Source organism: Mus musculus, chromosome 9, assembly GCF_000001635.26.
Source record: "Mus musculus strain C57BL/6J chromosome 9, GRCm38.p6 C57BL/6J".
NCBI classification, from domain to species: Eukaryota; Metazoa; Chordata; class Mammalia; order Rodentia; family Muridae; genus Mus; species Mus musculus.
The window spans coordinates 32784543-32807404 of NC_000075.6; the positions used below are offsets into that span (position 1 = coordinate 32784543).

At 42.1% G+C, this 22862-nt stretch overlaps 1 long non-coding RNA gene across 3 annotated transcripts in view; it reads left to right on the forward strand.

Moving 5' to 3' along the window:
- The window catches only part of Gm3331, a 51315-nt gene that overhangs the window by 1397 nt on the left and 27056 nt on the right, over positions 1-22862 (forward strand). The window contains exons 1-2 of one of the 3 annotated variants that reach the window (XR_379226.1): positions 3372-3510; positions 5563-5729. This is a non-coding gene — a long non-coding RNA (predicted gene 3331). Of the gene's footprint in view, positions 1-3371; positions 3511-5074; positions 5213-5562; positions 5730-22862 lie in introns of those variants that run through there. The other 2 variants (XR_003948119.1, XR_379227.1) reach the window with 2 other exon arrangements.

Below are 22862 nucleotides of genomic sequence, written 5' to 3' on the forward strand. Positions count from 1 at the left end.
ACTATAACTTCTAACCCATGTGGAGATCTTGCGGTGTGCTAGGCACTGTCATAAATGGAGTCATTTATTCCTTAAGAGACTCTTTGAAGAGGGGCGTGCTGCTTTACCGCCTCCCACTTTGCATGTAGGCAAGGGAGCCTGCTAAACAACTTGCTCTAATCCGCATCACTAATAAGTGGCTGCTGACTGGATGTTGTTCTCATCCCATGTGCTTCCTGCTTCTCTAGAGACATCTTTAAGATGTAAGTTAACATAGCTCACAGCCTTTTGTGGCATAGCATTTGGTACCTCCTAGCTACTGGAACTAGGAAACACAGTTGGAGCTTAGAGTCCCTAGTGGGCAGTTCTCCAGTAGCTGGGTGCTTTGTAACTTTCTTCCATCATCCCAAGAATAGCTACTGGCAAAATTCCGTGAATCCCACATCTGTGGCTGGATGTGGGTGGGGAAGGGTGGGTCTGGATACGGTTGCCCAACAGAAATGTGTAAAAGAGTATGAATATTCCCAAGACTCTCAGAATATGACCTCTGAGTAAATCCAAGGCAGAGAGTGGAGAGTATGGGTGATTCAATCTCTTCCACTGGCCCACTCACATCAACACATATGATGGAGAAACCAACGTACGTATGTCTGAGGTGGTAAACTCTCCAGGGCAATTCAAAATGATATCCTAGACCCACACAGCTCAGCTAGATGGGTCCAGATCCTGTTTCTATATCCTGAAAAATACCTCCTAGGGGACTACCCATGTGCAGGGCTCTGATATTCTTCATTGTATTCCAAGTGTGGACTTTGGACAGGAAAAGATCCCTTCCCCCAGTCTGCTTCAGGACTATAGAATTGGCCTATCTGTGCCATGTGCCACACTCCACACTTGCAGGGAAGTTCCTTGTTGACTCTTAAGAAGAAAAAGAGGAAAATAAGCCTGTTAGTGTGTTCCAAACCTTCTCACCACAGCAAGCTCTGAATATTAGGAGGAGGTGTGATTCACATATCTTCTCTATAACTGCCAACAAAATGCTGGCCAGGGAATGGGAGGCTTGTAGGCATGAGGGGAGCAGCTTAGCGGAGGGAATCTGTGCCTCCCATCGAAGACTCCTCAGTCAAGATGGCAGGAATCTGAAACAGTGCTACACAAAATTCCGGGTGATGCAGACATTCAGGGACCTAGTGGCTTTCCTTCCACTGTGGACCACAAAGCTTGGGTAGAATCTTGCTCACCACACTCTCCAAGGGACTCCTAAAGTCCACAGGGATGTTTGTCTTCTGCTTAGAAACTCCAAGTACCCCAAAGAAGAGTCATGCAGAGACTTGGTCTTGTTCAAAGGCCTGGTTTATAGTTTGACTTGCCAACGCCATCATCTGCAATTCAAAGTTATGAATGCCAAATCTGGACGCTGGAATTCCAGCATTGGGGAGGCCAAGGCACGCAGGCTGATGGATCTGGCTGGCTGGTCATCCTAGGCAGATGCTGCACTTCAGGTTCAATGAGAGACTCTGTATCAAAAAAGAAATGGGTGGAGAAGGATTGAGGAAGACTCACAACATGGCCCTCTGGCCCTACGTAAATCCCCTTAAAAGTGTGTGTGAGCACACACATACCCACACCACCACCACCACCAACAGTAACAACAACTATAACAACCCCCAAATCAGTGCTTGTCATTTTATATACCAGCTATAAGAGTCAGGTAAGACGCTCAGTGAACTGCATTGGACTACTCTAATATTAATATAAGAGATGAGCATTATTATGTTCAAACAATGCAGTAATAATTTAACAACAGATGCTTATCAAACAGGCACTAAATTAAATACCTTAAGAAAGCATACAGACATATCATTATAAATACAGTCACATAGTACTTATTATTTATCAGGGACTGCTGGAGAAACTCTATAAATAAACATGAAGCTGCTTCTACCTGGAGAGAAAAAAATATGAAAATAATAAAGATAACTTCAGAAATTAATGAATACCACAGAGAAAGCCTTGTAGATGACAGAATTGAGCATTGGGAGCCGAAGGCAGAAATTTCAGATGGTTGGCTCTCTTCTGAAAAGGTGACTTTTGTGACATAGAAGAAGGACATCTCTGTAGGGATGACAAAGTGGAGTCAAAGCTAAGGTCACAGGGCCTTGGTGGGGTGGGGTGGGGGTGGGGGGATTGTGAATAGACCATGAGTGCTAGGGCCACCAGATGCTGTGGGTAAATCTTATTCCCAGTGGAAAGTCACCGGATGGTTTCAACCAAGAAGCAATGATAGAATTCTATTTTTAAAATGACCCTTTGGCCACTGGTAAAGAAGTATTGAGCTAGGTAGGAGTACAAATGAGATCCTACCTACAGCAACTCAGAGGATGAAACAAGCAATCTAAAGAGGAGTTCTCTGTGATTTCACTGGTGTTTTAGGGAGTCTGCATAGCTTTTCTGCCAAGCCACCACACTATGAGCTGTGGAGCCAGGGTTTGACCCCAGGTGGCTGAGATTCCGGAGCTGGTGCTCAGCTCATAGAACTCCAATGTTCTTTCCACCCACAGCCTTTGTAAGCCACTGCAAGGAATGCTGATAATTGTGGCTTACCAGTAAGCCGGGCTACAGAGCACTCCACCACTGCTGGAGGCTGGTTTCCAAGATGCAGGGGTGGGGACAGCCATTCCTTGCCCTTGGCTTGAAGGACTGGCTGGGCCTGGCTTCTTGGGGAGGCAGCACCGACTCGGTTCTCCTGTGGGGTTTTCCATTCCCATCGAGTGTGTCCCTCGAGTGTTTCATTGAGGGCTGTGGCCATGCCATGGCTTCTGTCCAATTTCTGCCACAGTTTGCAAGCCATGGGGCAAAGATGGGGGCACTTCTGTTTGCCACAACAGCTGTCTCCATGGCAACAGCCCGTGATACCACTGGAAAAGTGATTTGTGAGAATCAGCGATGGAAACAGAAAGGCAAAGCTGGGGAGAGCTGTGCATGGAGCCCTGGCTGAGTCTCTGTGCAGTATCCAGGGGGCTGTACAATGGGGGTCCCTTTCAGTGGTCCTTGGCCTTTCCGATTTTTATTTAGGCTTAGCAAATCCAGATGTTCTCCAAATAGCTCATGCCTACTTGGTCCAGATGTAAACTTCATTTTTCATCCAATCTCACAAATATTTGTAATTGCTTAGCAGTGTGAGCCCCAGGAACTCTTTGGGTTGGAGAGGGTTAATGAGGACAAATCCTCCCCAGATGGCTAGCTGCCCTTCCCCCACCCAGGCTTCTCTTGACAGGTCTGAGGCCAGCAGGATCTGCTGTCCAAAGGACCTCCTGAGACATCCAACCCGGGTCTTTTCTTAGAAACAGGAAACTGCCTCAGCCAAGTACAAGTGAAATGAAGCACCCAGAAATCCAAGCACTGCTCCAAACCTGAGGCCTGGAGGCAGATAGAGAGGGCTGGGCTCTGGGAAGGGCTCCCTACTCCTCTCCTGAATGACATCCACCTTAGCTGTGATCTCCACCTTCTTCGGTGATCCTGGGCCATTATGTAAGTGCTGGTTACAACCCCACTGAAATATTTATATCAAAGGTTTCCTTACAAATTAACATAGTTATATCATTAATTTTCATAACTTCATAATTGAATTGGATAAACACTAACCATTGGTGGATGGGATTGAAGCCATTACTGACATACGACTCATGCGTGTAAACGGAGCAGGAAGGAATGGAAAGAAGGCTGTGTTTCTTTTAAGTATGGCAGGAGCCATAATGGAGACTCTCTCAAAAGGCTAGACATTTTGGGCATCGTACTTGCGGAGCAGTTCCATAAGTCCATGGATCACTTTTGAAGCATTAAATACTTTTACCTTCTCAAGGATTGGGGTTTATCTCCCTGATCCATTTCTTCAGAATCTAGTGTGATGGGGATTCTGTGAGTTCTCCAAAAGTAGGCACTGGATGAATAAATAAACATCAAATCAGTGAAATTAACTCTTGGCTCAGTCAAGTTGTAGGAAGCCTATCCTGTGTGTGGTATAGGGAAAGAGGAGAATAAAGAAAGACGGTATGGGTGGTGGTGGACAAGTCTTCCTGCAAGAATGTGAGTAGAAGAGCCGGTAGACTTGAAATCACAGGACTAGCATTTTGTCTTGGCTTTGCGTAGCTGTGCAGTCTCAGACAAGTTGCTCAGTCTCTCTGAGCATGAATGTCTTCGTCTCCAGAGCAAGTGCATTGACACCTGCAGACACTGTTATAATACTCGTTAGTTTAATTGAGGCGGGAGGGAGAGGCGGAACAGCTTGTCTAACCCACGTGGCCTCTGCACACTTCTGATCATCTAACATTTTAGCTCGTGCCTAATGCTCTGTTTCTTTGAAGTGCATGGAGTGCCTTGTTTTTCCATTGACAAGGCTCACTATCTATTTTCCCAATCAATGGCCATCTGACTCCCCTTCTGTATTCTTATCTACAGTCACTTTGCATATATATATCTTCTTGTCTCAGGCATGCCTCCTTTCATTGGGCAAGTGGTTTGACCCCTGTGTGCCTAGCCTTCCCCCTCTGTGACAAAGGCCATCGCTGGAAGCAGCCTAGGACAGCAAGTTGAACAACTTTGAACACATCGTTCTGTGTTTTTGGAGCTGTGGGTTACCATCCGCTGGTGGAATGTGTGCGTGTGTTTCCTAACACCGAGGAGCTGGGGGACAAGTATTAACTAGGGATCTGGGCCTACTCTGTCTTCATGATCAGCTCATGTTCCCCAAACCTCTCTTCCCATCTCTCTGCCCCTACATCCACACCAAAGGGTGCCTCGGGAACAGCTCTTTTAGGGCATCCCTCTCTCCCATGGCACTTGGCTTTCCAACGAGCTGGCCAGCTGAGGGAGTGGTTTCTGTGGTGTGGCCTGCCACATCTCATTTTCCATGAGGGTCACCAGGCAACCGCCAGAAAGTGACAACTCCTGACGCAAATGCTGCTTCACCCGGCGACAGGCTCTGTATCTCATTACTCAGTCTGGGCTGGGTCCAGGCTGGTTACGCCAGGACATCCTGTTGAGAGGGTGGACTGGCAAGTTAGAGCCACACTCAGTATCCTGGGTAGCTTTGAGAGCTGTGCCAATCTAGTGAGGGCCTGCTGGGCAGGGGTGGGACAAAACAGCAAGTTTGAAACTTAGCTGTGCATCTCAAAAGAGTGTTCTGCTTTTCTCCACACCCAGGAGACATTTTTCCTATCAGGGTGTCATGCAGGTAATAAAACGCTGTTATTTAAAAAGTGAAGCCAACATTTCATTTTTTTTTTAATATGGTGATTTATAATGCTGGAAGCAAATATGTTTCCATATTTAAAACCTGTCCGTCAAATAGCAATTTCAGGGAAACTTGGTAGCGGGTATTCTTTCCATTTTAGAGACAGAAAAACCAGCTCAAAGGGAAAATTATTAGCTGATGTTATATCAGGGAGAGATCAACAGAGTCCAGTCTTTGACCTTCCATCTGTATATAACTAGAGCATCAATCTCTTCCTGTCTCCCTCGAACCATGTTTCCTTTGGAACACTAATTAAAGTACACAGTTGTTGTTTATTTATTCATTTCCAGGTCTCTGGGGAGCCTGATGCATGGCAGGTGTGAACAGAGCAATGAGAACACACCTGACCCACCCATCCTTCTGGGGTGTCACTCCTCAGGACAGACTTGGAGCACCTGTGCAAGTCCCGGCACATGAGGATGATGGAGCAAAGCGCAGACGAGGCCAGGGAGAGCAGGTGAGCTTGTCTGCAGGATCGGGAAGAGCTTCTGCCTTACACAGAATGGCTGGAGGTTGCATCTGATTGGCTCCTGGGAAGAGTAAGCCCCTACTCATTCTTGGGCATGCGCTGTATGGTTTCTGGATTGGTGTCTGTCTGCATGCCAGCTGTGTAAGGTATGTGTGACAGATGAGAAACTCTCTGGGAGGATCCTGCCCCAAATCACACAGCTGCAAGTAGGGGAGATGAGCAGGCTGAGGTCTGGCTTCAGAGCTCTGCTTATACATCCACTATGGACTTCAATCAGAGACCTGAAATGGTAATCATACCAAGGCGACTTCAGATGCTAGCAGGGTCCTTTTTTATTATCCAGTTTCCCTTTTGTCTGATCTTTTCGTTTCTTGTTAGGCAAAGACCAGAGTTGAGGGCTCTCAGTTAACATCAAGTGCATGATGAATAGAATCACTGGAGTCAAAACAATCCTTCAAATACCCTCATGTTTAGAAGTGTGCTAAGTACTTTACATATACTATCTCACTTGATTTTTACCGAAGAAGGAGGAGGAGGAGGAGGAGGAGGAGGAGGAGGAGGAGGAGGAGGAGGAGAAATTGTGCTAGACATAAAGGAGTCCCTTCTTTTCAAGGTTCTATTTTCCACGGTTACAGTTATCCATGATTCAACAATCATAGGTAGAAAATTCTAGAAACAAATTTAAATGCTAAAGAAGTACTAAATAGGATCGTCCCTGCTGATTGATGTCCTGCCCTGGATCATGAACGTTCCCTTTGGCCAATGTATCCATGCTGTATAGGCTGCTGTCTCTGTTACCAGACTCTGGCTATCCAGCACGGCTTGCGTGCAGGGTTCAGCACTATCCCTGGGATTTGGCATCCACTTTCAGTCTTTGAATATGGCCCCAATAAGGGGTGCTACTCTGCTACCTTCATCTTCATTGCACAGATGATGAACTTAAGCCAAATGGCCGAGCCTGCCCTACTAATTGATTTCCTTAATATTCAACTCATCTAATACACCAGAGGAAGGCTGTTTAAAGGAAAGGGCAAGTCTAGCTTTTGTAGCAGCATTTTTAGGGACACATAGTATATGCTGTTCCTAAGTGGAGGGCACTGGGATTGGTTCTCCAGAACTGCAGAACAAAAGCAGTCCACCGACTCATTTGGAATGTGGGGAGGCCTCCTGACACATGTGACGTTCTCATCTCACCATTGAAGGACAAGCTCTATCAGCCCTCTGTCTTCTTTATAGGCATTCTTAAAATATACTATTTAATTTAGTTGGCATTTCCCACCCCACCCCCAACCCCCATTTACACTACAAGGTCACTTCTCTCTTGAGAACTGAGCTCTCACTTGCTCTCCAGAAGGACACATGCAGTCCCAGGATCCAACACCCTTCTTTTCATTTGTGCTTTTACCTAGATGCTTCACAGGATTCTGCTGAATAAGCCTGGGCTTTTCTCTCTGCAGAGGGACAGTATAAGCACATCGGACTCTGCTTGCTACTGAGCTATACATTCTCCGCCCCCACAGGGGCTCTTCCTAGTCTCCTCTAGACTGTGAACATGTGTGAGCAGACAGCAAGATTCACGGCTGTCTGGCCTCTCCCAGTCCTCCCCCAGATGAGCTGAAGCCAGATGACAGCATCAGGCAGAACTGAGGAGGATCGATGGCAAGCCAAGAAAGATTGAACGATATCTGGTCCCAGCTTGGGCTTTGGCTTAATCGCTACCACATGAGCACAGGGCTGGCCAGAGAGCAGGGCTGGGATTAGCATGGAGCTTGCTTCTGGGATGACAAGGGGAATGAGAATTCAGTACAGGAGATCTTACAGTGCCCAGGACATGATCCTTTCAACTTTGAGACTGGCATTTGGTATTAACTGAGTGTCTCTCAGTTGCCCGGCCTGGCACTAAATGTCCAGGGCAGTTACCACAACAGTTCTTCTAGCACATAGCTGGAGACTGTGTTGTTGTTATCTTTTCTTTGCAAATGAAGAGCCTAGGGCTCACTGAGACGATGACATAATGCAGTCAGTCATCCATCTAGTGAGTGAGAGGCGGAACTGTCATCAGAAATCAGGCGCTTTCTCCATAGACCCTAAACCTTTACACGAGATATACTTTTACCCATGCTTTCACTAATTCATCCCCTTTTCATGAATCCACTCACTCACTCACTCACACCATCCATGCATTCACGCATTACCTACTATGCACCGGCATACTAATTCGCATATTATTGTCTATAATGGGGTCAACAGGAAAATGGCTTCCTTGGTTTTCCTTCTGTCTGACTACAGAGTTTCAGTCTGGTTTGGTTGCGCATTATAACCACCTGATGAGAGTTTGGTAATCCTGACATCTTAGCTTAAAACATTCTTTCAGATGGAAGTTCCAGCTTTTCTTTTTCTTTTCTTGACAAAACCATGGGTTACTTGGATGTATGTTTTCAGAGCTGGCCATTGGTTATTGGATAGCTAATTGTTGTGTTCTTCTCCCCACTCTCAACCTTCCTTAGTCCCCTGTAGTTTGTGTGAACTTAAAATTTACATGACATTTCTCCAGCTGGGCTCATAATGCTTCCCACAAGAGCCATAGACGATCTAACAAAAACCTAGATCCTGGGCATGAGAAACCCTCTTTAGAATTGGTAAGGGTTGTCCAAAAGACCCCCAAGATTCTTAAGATATAACTGGTAAAGGTATAATCTTAGTTCAGAAGTTGTTCACGATTTAGAAGTGGGGACATGGGTAAATGAATGAAAACTGTAGATGAAGTTGAGATGTGTGACTGGGATGACACTCTGTTTACAGAGTATTGGGGGGGAAAGAGTGTCTTTAAGAGCACCTGAAGAAAAGAAGGTCCTTGAACATGCCGCTCAGAAGAAATGCTTGAGGTTGCAAGTCCAGAGCCAGTGGGTGTGTCTCAGTGGGTATGGAAATGGTACCACCTCTGACAGGATGATTCTTCAAAATGATTAATGCAATTTTGAAATTTCCATGCAGGACAAATTACACCCTTCCCATGACTTACACAGCAGTCATACTTACAGAAAATTCCAACTGCACCAAACTGCACAACATACAAAAATCAAGTCCTAGGTGTTTTTTTTATGTAAATGGAATTAAGTATCGGGCTTAGATAATTTCAGTTTCCGCCCACAGGAATGTCTAGGCAAACATACATAACCACCTGCTGAGGAAGGTGACTTTGCACTGTCTAGCATTGTCCTGTGCATTGCAGGGCACTCAACACTCTTGGCTATTACAGAAATGAAAGCAGACTCAGCTTCATAGTGTGACCATGCAGAGTTCTTCTCAGGTTCACAAAGCTCTTGTGTCAGGGTGGTGTCATATCCGCACCGAACTCCTGATGTAAGGAGAAAACTGAAAGTGTTGCTGAGCAGCTGATGTTAGCACTTGCGTGGAGTCACACATTTTGACATGATCTGTGCTGTCTGACAAGTTACAAACTGCTTTGGCATTATAGCCAAGGACTCTGTACATTCGTGGATGGGCAGCAAGCCCCTGGGGACTCCAGCTCTATCTCTGCAGGTGAGTAGCCTGGAAGTCAGAGCTGCTCAGAGAAGATGTGATGGGGAAGCCAGCACACCTGCATTTCAAAAGGACAGGGACAACCCATCTAAAAGCTGATTTCATGGGGGTTCCAGGACAAAGATTATGAATGAAGCCCACTCTTGTTAATTTTCATTGATCAACATAGTCTGCAGGATTCTGAGAAATTCTTAGTTGCACACTTGTAATGAATAGCTTTTTTTGAAAAGATATAGAAGAACAAATGTTTGAGCGCTTTTGTTACAGCGTATACTTGTTCCAGTTGCTTTGACAATAACAGTAAATAATTCTGAGCTTCAAAGAATTAACAAAAATATAAATCTCTTGATAGGATATAATTATGCAGACTAGAGAAATGGTAAAAGCATCCGTTAAAAGCACAGGCTGCTCTTTCAGAGGACCAGGGTTCAATTCCCAGCACCCACATAGCAGCTCACAGCTGCCTGTAATTCTCATTCCAGGGGATCAGACACTGTCACACAGACACACACGCAGACAAAACACTAATGTACATGAAATAAAAATAAATAAGAATGTATAAAAAGAAAGTAGTTGTACCAATTAATTAACAACATAAACACCAAATGCCTGGTGAGAGAGTCAGACCCTAAATGTCTTGAGAGTTTAAGACCAAAGATCCTGAGAAACAGAGTGATTACAGATTTATCATGGGGCCAAGCCCTAAATGGTAGGTATGGATTAAACATGAAAACTGAAGGGCACCTTCTAGGTGGATGTAACAGCAGGGGCAGTGAGCGACAAGGATGCAGCGATCTGAGTGTCATCTGACTGAATGACGTCCTTGGCCAGAAGAAGGAGTGAGCAGAGGGAGGAGCAGGTTAGATGCTGGCAATAAGGCATCCCCATCAGAATGGGGCGTAAAGGGATGAAGGACCACTGACGATTTTGATCAGACATTTGTAGGACCAAATTGTGTGGATGTTGAAGATAATAAGCCTCTCATATTTTTCCTGGTTCCTATTTCATGACGGACAAATCTTGAATACGGAAACACTCTCTCTGTTTCCTAACCCAAACCTCCCAAAGGAAAGAGAAATGCTTTTCCTCTGATTGATAACTTGGGAAATAAGCCTGGCTGTCCATGATTCAGCCCCCTCCTTCCGCCTTTCCTGAGACAGTCCTGCAGAACACACATAGTCTTGTTCTTGGCGCTCTGTCTTTTGCAGACCTAGCTCCACATGGCAAAGCCTGTGTCCAGATGTGGGTGTGACTGGATGAACAGGTCTGCCTAATTCAAGATGAAGGATTAGCAAGCCCTCTTGGCTGCAAGCAGCTGCACTCGCCACGGACGATTCTGTCTGTAATAGAGCTGACATTTTGATCCCACCTGTCTGACTCCAGTGTTTCTCTGCTAATTAATTCTAACTTGGATGGAAGATGGCTGGTATTTGCTAGAGATAAAACATCCAATCAGACAGGGGAAAGAAATGTTTTAACCATTGAAAGACCCTTTAACATTCACTTTTAAGAGTGAATGCCTAATATAAATTAGACTTATAAATAGGGTTGTTTCTGGAATAATTCAGATCCTAGGGCAATTGATAGAGAAACTTCAGGATGCTTTGAGTCAATTTTTGACAACTGGATAACTAGGTCAAATCCGGGTTGTCACTTCTTTTTGTAAATAAAGTCTTATTGAAACACAACCATGGTCACCCACTGACATATCATCTATAGTTATTTTCACATTTTGATATACTCATTAGTATATTTACTTAGCCATGGATTTGGTATGTGTTATCTAAAATATTTGAAAATATTTTGTACGTCATGCTTTTCAGATTTAGAATATTTTCAGATGCATAATTAAATGTCGTAAGGATGGGCCCCAAATATAAACAAAAATTAATTGTATTCTACACACACACACCATATGTACTTACCCCAAGAAAAGTTTTACACAATACTGAGAATGACTTAGTGCATTCAACAACATTTAAAAGTGTGAAGTTTTCTATTTATGGTGTCATATCAGAGCCTCCCCCAAATCGTGGATTTCAAAGAATTTCTCACTTTGTTGGTTTGAACTCGAAAATACTCAGACTGTGTGTCCATTTATCAGAACTGACCAAGTGCTAACAGAGACCAAGTGGCCTCCAAAGGCCCAGAGCCATTTCTGAATGTTCATTGAGACTCTCCTGCCATTTGTGTGTTTAATTTTAGCTTGCAGAGGCATAATTTGCTAAGTTGGAAATTTGAGGTATCCCATGAAGAGAACGAAGGTCCTTTTAGTTCTAGCAAAATATTGAATATTAAAAGTTAAGTTATATATGAAATAAATAGCCACAGGAAAATCTCCCACATTAGTCCATTCTGTCCAGGTAATCTTTTCCAGTGCTGTTGGATATAAGGTCTGTGCTCATGAAATCATCTGCTTTGGAACACAGGCAATTTCTGGGACTCCCCACTCAGGCCCACAGTAGGCTCACAACTAAATTTTGGGAGTACTATGTTCTGAAGCCAGTGTTCATGAGTATCCACTTTTTGACACATCAGCAGTTAAAAGCTCTGGTTCGGTTCTTTCATAAAAACTCTGTCACTGCCCTTTGTTAAGGACAAGAAAGGATCCTAACCTTGTAGCAAGTATCATAGGAAAGAGAAAAAAAAAAAAAACCATGTGTAGATGAGATTGGATTAGCTATAGACTGTGTGGTCAATTTATGAAGTTATCAGTGGCATCAAACAGAAGATAAAATTCTCTGTTGGGGATAATATGCAACAATTCTCTGGAGGTCTGATTAGAATTCAGCTGAGGGCAAGAGTGTACTGTTGAGAGTGACGATATTTGGGAATCTCCAGGAGTGTCTTTTCCATTAAAGGAACAGTGTCTGTATTTGGGAATCTCCAGGAGTGTCTTTTCCATTAAAGGAAGTGTCTGCATGTACATTTCTTGGTTTGTGCATGCCACACTGGCTTCAAGCTCCCAGTCCTTCTGTCTAAGCTTCCCTGATGCTGGGATTTTAGGCCTGCACCACCATGTCCAGCTTGAGCACTTATTTTGATATCATTTGATATCATGGTCAGCTACCATTTATCTCAGGGCGCCTCACATGCAGCTCTAGAAATACCACTGAGTAAGCACATCTCGTAACAAACACACCTATTAATTTCCAGTATCTAAAAAAAAAATAACATGAAAGAAAAATATTGGATAGAGCCTTTTGGGAAATCTAGATAGTTTTGGTATAACTTTTTTCCCCGTCAAATGGGGTATGATGTTAGACAACAAATTCAAAAGCAAAAGAGGAGAATAAGTCCCCGAAAGCATGAAAACATTAGCGCGTGGCTGAATGTATAGGTCAATTTGTGTGGATCATAGTGACTGGATAGTTGGTCAAGCTTAATCCTGGACATTTCTCTGAGGGCATTTTTTTGGATGAGGACTTCTTATAAATAATAAATCAAATTGCTCATCACAGTGAGCCAAGGCCATATCCCTTCAGTGTAAGTCTGAACAAGTCTTGTGGAATGACAAGTGCTCTATGTATACATAGTCTGTTGCTTCTCAATCTGGCTGCCTATCATTTGACATCATGGTAAAGTTTTTAGTAATCACAGAAGAAGGAACTAAGAACAATTATGTTTATTTTCATCAATCAAAAAGAAAAGGAAGAAAACTTCCAGCACATCAAAGCATAGAACAATTTTGCTTTGAGAAAATGAATGTCTGCTCACTGAGGAGATTGCTTAAATTGTTAAAAGCTAACTAACTAACTAACTAACTGACTGACTGACTAACTGACTAACAAGGCTTGCTAACCAGTGCTAAGAGACAGCTAAGTACTTCAAGATCAATCACACTTTAATAATGAAAGCCAGATTCAAGTTTTTATGGGACCCAATATTTGATACATTTCTCCTATAACAATTATTTTATGAACATATGTAGCAAAGTGGCAAACTTCATTAAGGTTTTATTTTATACTTTTGTCAGATTAAAATTTATAATAATTTAAAAGAAGACTCATAAAATTAATTTGTCAGAACCCTTCTACAACTTTGTCAGTATGTCAGTCCCTGTTATATACATCTGAGATCTGCTTTCATTCTCTTCTGTCATATTCTGGAAAAGGCAGTAAACTCAGTTTAGGGGAAAACTCTTCTCACGGATTTTGGTTATATGTGTGTGTGTGTGTGTGTGTGTGTGTGTGTGTGTGTGTGTGTGTGTGTGTACTTGCATGTACATTCATGTGAGTATGGGAATCCATGCTGCATACTGTGGCCTACCTATGGAACTTAGAAGATAAACTTGGTCCTTGCTTACTACTGATTGAGAGAGATTCTTTGTTGTCTATCTGATGCATAGGATGGGTTAGCTGTCCTTCAATCTGCCAGGAATTCTTCTGTCTCCATCTTCTGTCTCTCCATGGGAGAGGTGAGATTGCAGATGCTCACACCATGTGCCTGGATTTTTATGTGGGTTCTGGGGATTGGATCTCAGGTCCTCACATTTGCATAGCAAGGACTCTTATCTACGAACTCAGTCTATTATGATGTTTCTATGATGAGATTATACAGAAAACAAATATCTCTATGTACAGACCACATCCTGTTGATTGTTTTGACAACTCTTACACATTCATATAGCTTGATTGCTGTACTGGCTAGTTTTGTGTCAACTTGGCACAGCTGGAGTTATCAGAGAGAAAGTAGCTTCAGTTGAGGAAATGCCTCCATGACATCCAACTGTAAGGCATTTTCTCAATTAGTGATCAAGGGGGAAAGGCCCCTTGTGGGTGGAACCATCTCTGGGCTGGTAGTCTTGGTTCTATAAGAGAGAAGGCTGAGCAAGCCAGGGGAGGCAAGCCAGTAAAGAGCATCCCTCCATGGCATCTGCATCAGCTCCTGCTTCCTGACCTGCTTGAGTTCCAGTCCTGACTTCCTTGGTGATGAACAGCAGTATGGAAGTGTAAGCCAAATAAACCCTTTCCTCCCCAACTTGCTTCTTGGTCATGATGTTTGTGCACGAATAGAAACCCTGACTAAGACAATTGCATATTCTTCAGACTGATGGTAAGACATTGAAATAAACACAGCCTAATTCAGAAAGTAGTCACTTCATGTGCCAGCCTAATATTAATTGTCCACAGCAACTATAACTTACAAGTAAATGAACCGGCTTTGGTATTCATAGGACAAACTGGGAACTAGTTGATAATTGCTCATGCATAGGCATCTTTTTTTTTTTTTAGAATTAATTTTTTTATTAGGTATTTTCCTCATTTACATTTCCAGTGCTATCCAAAAAGTTCCCAATACACTACCCCCCCCCCCCACACACACACTCCCCTACCCACCCACTCCCACTTTTTGGCCCTGGCGTTCCCCTGTACTGGGGCATATGAAGTTTGCAAGTCCAATGGGCCTCTCTTTCCAGTGATGGCTGACTAGGCCATCTTTTGATACATATGCAGCTAGAGTCAAGAGCTCTGGGGTACTGGTTAGTTCATAATGTTGTTCCACCTATAGGGTTGCAGATCCCTTTAGCACCTTGGGTACTTTCTCTAGCTCCTCCATTGGGGGCCCTGCGATCCATCCAATAGCTGACTGTGAGCATCCACTTCTGTGTTTGCTAGGCCCCGGCATTGTCTCACAAGAGACAGTATATCTGGGTCCTTTCAGCAAAATCTTGCTAGTGTATGCAATGGTGTCAGCATTTGGAAGCTGATTATGGGATGGATCCCTGGATATGGCAGTCTTTAGATGGTCCATCCTTTCGTCACAGCTCCAAACTTTATCTCTGTAACTCTTTGCATGGGTGTTTTGTTCCCAATTCTAAGAAGGGGCACAGTGTCCACACTTTGGTCTTCGTTCTTCTTGAGTTTCATGTGTTTAACAAATTGTATCTTATATCTTGGGTATCCTAAGTTTTTGGGCTAATATCCACTTATCAGTGAGTACATATTGTGAGAGTTCCTTTGTGATTGGGTTACCTCACTTAGGATGATGCCCTCCAGGTCCATCCATTTGCCTAGGAATTTCATAAATTCATTCCTTTTAATAGCTGAGTAGTACTTCATTGTGTAAATGTACCACATTTTCTGTATCCATTCCTCTGTTGAGGGGCATCTGGGTTCTTTCCAGCTTCTGGCTATTATAAATAAGGCTGCTATGAACATAGCATGTGTCCTTCTTACCGGTTGGAACATCTTCTGGATATATGCCCAGGAGAGGTATTGCTGGATCCTCTGGTAGTATTATGTCCAATTTTCTGAGGAACTGCCAAACTGATTTCCAGAGTGGTTGTACAAGCTATGCATAGGCATCTTAATAGAATTGTAAGGACATGACACATACCACAGTACCTGCTATAATTAAATGCAACACTATCTCAGTTAAGGTTTCTATTGCTGTGATTTAAAAAAAACCATGGCCAAAAGCAACTTGTGGAGAAAAAAGTTTATTTCCTCTTACACTTCCAGGTACCAGAACGTCACTGAGGAGAGTCAGGGCAGGGATTTAAGAAGGGCAGGATCCTGGAGGAAGGAGTTGATGCCAGGGCTGTGGGGGGGCTATGCTCCTATTGGCTTGCTCCTCATGGTTTACTTGGCCTGATTTCTTATCAAACCCAGGACCACCAGTCCAGGGGTGGCTCCATGCACCGTGATCTGGGCCCTCCTATATCAAGAAAATGCACTCCAGGCTTGCCCACAGGCCAATCTGGTAGGAAGGGGGTTTTTCTCAGTTGAAGTTCCCACTTCCCGGATGACTCCAGCTTGGGTCAAGGTGAGATAAAATTGGGCAGCACAGACCCTGTTATATCCTTAGAAAATGGGAAACAAACATTTCATTCACCTGATTGAATAGGAAGTATTATTATTTCATGACATGTAACAATATGAAACAAAAGTTCACACACACACACACACACACACAGAAAGGTATGCACAGGGTCAAGTATGGATCCTGGCAGTTTGAAAACCTGAAACATTATAAATATATTAAAAATGTACATACATTTAACCAAATACACATTTAATAATTCTTACAGCTAATGATTCCATGGGAGTAATGTTAGCTAATTTAAAAAATGAGCCAGTAGAGTAAACTCAGGAAATGCCAACATCTTGTGGAAATAAGATATGTCTTGAATTATTCTTGGCATTATTAAGATTAGGGGCATTTTATAGGCTATCTTCAAACAAAATGACTAAATTAGTTTGACCTACTTAAATATTCACTTTAATTATGTAAACTTGAATTTTAATATGAACATTCTTCCAAGCTGGCAGTTTCGACAAATAGGACTCTTTCTTCACTTATGAGTATATTTAGTCTAGTCTTAATTTTCTAGAAAAATGCTCCAAGTTTTGTGAACTATTTGATTTATGTAAATACTTATTATTATCTCTAAAGTAATTATGTAAAAACCTCTTTATTTGAAAAGACTACATCTATTTTATGTATGTGTGAAAATATTTAATTTATGACGTATGATGAAATGGTTCAGAGCATGTGGACAATGTATAAGAACCAGGTCAGGATAAATGGCCCATCAGCTCAGAAATCTATTGTGAACATTAAAAACTTCTTTCTACCAGCTGTTTTAAATAATTAATTATTATCAGCCAGTTATTTTTACGGTGTTGTAACATACTAAAGACAATTTCTCATATACATTTGTACCCTGTACTTGTAAAGTTACTTTATTTCTCAATTGAAGACTCAGGTTAAGTATTATTCTATTCTTTTCTTGGAGGTCAAATATTAAACTTCCACATATAAGTAAGAAAGTGATATATCTGTTTTTATATCTGGCCCATATGTTTAACATAAGATCCAATTACATCTATGTTGCTGCAAATGACAGAATTCCATGCATTTTATGGTTGGATAGTGTTCCATCAAATACATGTCATATTTTTAATCTATTTTTTAAAAATATATATTGCAAGAGCTGAAAGATAAAAACTTATAGGCGGGTGTGGTGGCGCACACCTTTAATCCCAGCACTTGGGAGGCAGAGGCAGGCGGATTTCTGAGTTCGAGGCCAGCTTGGTCTACAGAGTGAGTTCCAGGACAGCCAGGGCTACACAGAGAAACCCTGTCTCGAAAAACAAAACAAAACAAAACAAACAAACAAAAACAAAAACAAACAAACAAAAAACCAAACAACAACAACAACAAAAAAACCCTAAAACCCAAAAACCAAAAAACTAAAAATCAAAAAAACAAAAACCAAACAAAAAACTTGTTTGTTTGTTCCCTTGTTTTTAACTAGTAGGAGGGGCCCATGGCTTTGGTTCTAGAACTTTAGCCTGGATACAAGTAAGTTCACAGCTATTTACTGTACCCAGTTAGTTCTCATGGATTCGATCTTCTCTGCAGTAAATATACACTTATTTATTTGTGTCACAAGTAGTTAAAGGGACAAGCAAAAATTACCAATCAGGCTCTCCATTGCTCTTTCACCTTAGAGGTCAACAAGTGATTGGATAGCAAGGTCAGTTCCCCATACACAGGGCATACCCAGAACCAAAGCTGGCCCCTAGAGAAATGAAAGAAGAAAAACTAATTCTGAAAGAAAAGTCAGGACAGGCAAAGTTATAGCAGGTGTGGGTGCCATTTAGCAATCTTTCTGGGAACCCAGAGAACACGTTCCTGGCCTTAAGCAATCCATCAGATGCATTCTCATGAGGTCAGGTGTGACTTGCAAGGCTGATCTACTCAGCTCCTCTGTTACTATGAAGGAACAACTTCCAAACCCTCAGCATGGCTCCCTTTCACAGGCAGACATGACTTCTTGAATCTGTGTTATTTCATTACTGAAGGCCCACATCCCATGGTGAAGCAACTCACAGGGACACACTTGAGGAGCCAGATGTGTTTAAGGCATTGAACAACAATTAGAAGAGATAACAAATTGCCAATCGTCTCCAACACAGCAAATCTGTTGCCTCTGGGATTATCTGTTTTATTGGATCAAAATAGGCAACTCAGCCTGATGTCTCCATGCTAATGACAGGGTAGAAGGCAAGTCAGGCTCTCCAAGGACACTGAAGACTCCTTGGGAGGGTCTCTGAAGCAGTGCTTTCCTGTGAAAATGACAGAAAATGCCACCCCCCACTTTTGACTTTATTTTCTCTTTATAAAAATTAAGAAGTACTTCCTTGCTCTAGCCTGTTTATTTTATCCAAGCACATCATGTTTCCCTTCTCTGAAGATCCTCTTGGATTTTACACACACACTTCATTCCTAGAGAGCAAACATCTTTTTAATTTTTTGACAGTATAATATAATTACTACATTTTCCCCTTCCTTTTCTTCCTTCCTGAAACTCTCATACATCTCTCTTTGTTCTCCTTCACATACATGGACTCTTTTTCATAAACTGTTATTAACTGTGCATAAGTATGTGTGTATGTGTATATAATGTATGCATATAAGGTATATATAATGTATGCATACATGGTGTATATAATGTATGCACATATAATGTATATAATGTATATACACATGTATGTTATTTGTGTATGATGTACATGAACATAATGTATGTTTGTTCAATATATATGTATGATACACATATGTATATAATATAATGTATATGTGTATATGTATATGATGACATATATGTATATACACACATATTCCTAAGTGACAGCGGCTTAGTCTATATAACGTTATTTATATGTATGTTTTCATAGATGCCCATGTACTTTGAGATACCAACAGATGAGCTCTTCCCTGGCCTCCCATTGTCAGCATTTCCTCGGTGCCTGAAAGCATTTTGTGACACAAATATTTAATGTTCTCTTTTAGTATCCAGTTTAACATTAATTTCATGTATTTTTTTATCTCTGTTATTCCAATATGAGATGCTCTTTTCTTCTTCCTTGTTTCCTAAAATGCTATTCTTTTTTGGGGGTAAAAGGAGTAGGGGATGAAGGCAGCTTAGGACTCCAAAGTCTGAAATTATTTTTCTAAACTTCATCATAATTAAAGTGACTTGGTGGCTCTAGCATCCATAGATAACATTAATTCAAAGTTATTTCAGTCATGTTTCCTTCTCTTGGATGTTAAAGTCATTCACAACAGTAGCAACAATGGGACAATGTATAGTTGATGTAAGATTGTCCCTGGCTTATAGTCTAAAAGCAGGCACTGAACAGTATGCTCTGAGGCACACACAGTTTAACATCATGTTTATATTCTCCATTTAGAAACTTAGTTGGACCAGTGAATAACTGTTCTGCACACCCCTTCTCTACCAGGGCTCCCCTTTTCCCTCACAGCCACAGTGCCTACAGAGCAGTATTGGCTTTTTCCTTTGATCAAATCCTTGTCAGAGTGAACACAGATCGCATATGTTTACCAAGTCAACCTCACATCCCTGTTTTATCTGTCATTGTGCTGAGGTTTGTGAGTGCGAGGAAAAGCTACTCACCTGGAAACGAAACTGCCATAAACTACAGTGGCCCACAAAGGTCAAAACTCCATATGGTTTTCTTCTAAAGCCCGCAGGTTGCATCGCTTTTGCTGTTTACACTAGTTAAAAGCCAATCAAAGAACTATAGAAAAACAGGCTCTAGTATCAGGTCAAAGTCCCATAGTATTTAGAGTTGCTGAATTTTGCAGCCAGAAGTCTACAGCTGAGGCCCCACCAAGGCTGATCAGCTATATGTGGCATTAAATAGTTTTAATTTAAAGTCTTACTTATTTCTAGAAATTTCCAACCTTGGGGGAGGGATTGTTTTCATAGGGGAATCTAAATAGTACTCCTGGGTTTTTTTGTTGTTGTTTTGTTTTGTTTTTTGTTTTTGTTTTTGTCTTTTTGTTTTTGTCTTTTTTTTTTTTCTCTGCCTTAGCTTGGAACCAACTGAGTTGGGTCAACACATTAAAGATTAAACTGCTCCATGATTTTCAGTGACATTTTGGAACAAGATACCTTAAGTGAGAGAGTTTGCATTCCCTGAGCAATTCCCTCCTGTCCCACTGGTGCACAGAGGGCTTGAAAGTCAATGCATAATGGAGGGGATGTGGGGAAAGTTGGCTGATCTACATGGCAACACACATAGCCAAGGCTGACCCAGATGTGTTACTCTTCTGGGGATGAGGCAGTGGAGCAACATTGGGAATGTCAACCCTTTCCACGGCAGAGCATCACACCCAAGATGAAGTTGCAGAAACAGACTCATAATTTAGCCAGGTCCTTGGAATGGAAACACTTGTTCGCTATTGAATCTCAGAGTAGCCCATCCCTTCATCTTACTTTTACTCAGAAGTGTTCACTGACACTTCACTGTGTGTTTACGTTGTCCTAGAAACTGGAGAGTCAATGATATATTCTAGAGCACAAGACATAAATTGAACAACTGCTTACCCCAGGGTGATTGCCAAACACAAGAAGACACAGGCCCTCATACAGTGTGTGCAGTGGGAGGCAATCCAAACTGCATTAAGTTAAATTTAAAAAAGAAACCTTTTCTTGCTTACATTAGTAACAAGTTGATATCCTTGGCCTCATTAGGCAGTAGCAGTAAGCTACCCTGTCCTCTGGTGAAGGGTTCTCTTTTGCTATTTCATTGCTCTGTGCCATGGGATTTTAAGTCTTATCTCTAGGATGGATAGAAAAGAATATAGATCTTCATTCCAGCATTTGCAGACGAGGTGAGATTGGAACATGAGATCATCTCTATGCCAGCTAGTGATTATCTAGGCCTGCATCACATAGAGCCCTACATGAATAAGACATGGAATCTAAGAATGGGTGGACAATTCTCTGGAAAGGATGGAGTAAGTCTACTAAGAAATAATTAGTCTAGTATAGGGAAAGAAGGCTAGAGATGTTCCCCTGTCAATTCAACTGTGGTCCAAGAGGAGCTTCTTTGAGGAAATAAGACAACTTATTGAGCCAATGATATCTTAAAATTTCAGAAGGATGTTGAGTCCTCTAGGTAAAAGCAAGATCACGTATGCAGATTGTTAGGAATTATGGAAGGCAAGACCATTTTATAATTTTGGTTAAGCCACCATGTTAAAAATATGACCAAGAGCTGAAGAACAGGAGAGGATTTTTGCAGATACAGACAGATACCAGGTCATATCTGGTTCTGTAATTGATAATAGGTCATTGTGAGGTGGCCATAGAGATCAAGTGATGGTATAAAGGGAGAATAAAAGATTAAGGAAATTCACTCAAATGACTGTAGCCTTCCACAGTCAAAGTTCCATTATAATCTCAAAGGTATTGCTACACCAAAACATATTACTTTACTGTAGATGTATCTAATATCTTTTTCTTGAAGTAGGCTGAGCGTTAAAAGTTGTCTCATTTGCCAGAGATTATTAATATAATAGTAGCTGGTGGGAAGGGGCCATGACTTACATGCTGAGAAATAATGTTATCATCTTCTACTAGGGGTTGACTCACATATCTTTCAAGTAACTCCTTTATCTATCAATGGTTGGACTTGGGCCCAGATCTGAGAAACAGTTAAGTATTTATGTTAAGAATAGAAAAAGTGAGTGTGCAGTGTGTCAAGCAGTCATAACGTCACAAAACAGGAGGTGCAGGGGCTGAATCACAGCCCGTTTGTTTGGTTTAACTCTCTCTTAGGAGCAAAAAAGATAGACAGTTCTCAAAAGATAGACAGTTCTTAGAGAAGGGGAAGCTAATGGGAAAATCACCGGGGAAACTCTTTTAATGACTGCCTGTCCTTTGCCTCGCCCCTCTGTGGAGTCTGAAAGCTACCATGGACAGAAGGTGACAAATCAAGGAGAGATGTTAGCTCTGAAGGAAAGAAGCTAAGGAACAAAAAGTGCTTACAATCTGGTGAAAGGAAATCAGACTCGAGCATTATGGAGACACAATGGAATGACATTAATATTTGGAGTAGATCTTCTTGCTAAAGTAGGGTTAAAAAAAGCTATTTGTCAATATTTTTTTTCTTTTTTCTTTAAATTAGATATTTTCTTTATTTACATTTCAAATGCTATCCCGAAAGTTCCCTATACCCTCCACCTGCCCTGCTCCCCTACCCACCCACTCCCACTTCTTGGCCCTGGTGTTCCCCTGTACTGGGGCATACAAAGTTTGCAAGACCAAGGGGGCCTCTCTTCCCAATGATGGCCGACTAGGCCATCTTCTGCTACATATGCAGCTAGAGACACGAGCTCTACACGTTCTGGTTAGTTCATAATGTTGTTCCACCTATAGGGTTGCAGACCCCTTCAGCTCCTTGGGTTCTTTCTCTAGCTCCTCCATTGGGGGCCCTGTATTCCATCTTATAGATGACTGTGAGCATCCACTTCTGTATTTGCCAGGCACTCGCATAGCCTCATACGAGACAGCTATAACAGGGTCCCTTCAGCAAAATCTTTCTGGCATATTGTAATAGTGTCTGGGTTTGGTGGCTGATTATGGGATGGATCCCCGGGTGGGGCAGTCTCTGGATAGTCCATCCTTTCATCTTAGCTCCAAACTTTGTTTCTGTAATTCCTTTCATGGGTATTTTGCTCCCTATTCTAAGGAGGAATGAAGTATCCACCCATTGGTCTTCTCTCTTCTTGATTTTCTTGTGTTTTGCAAATTGT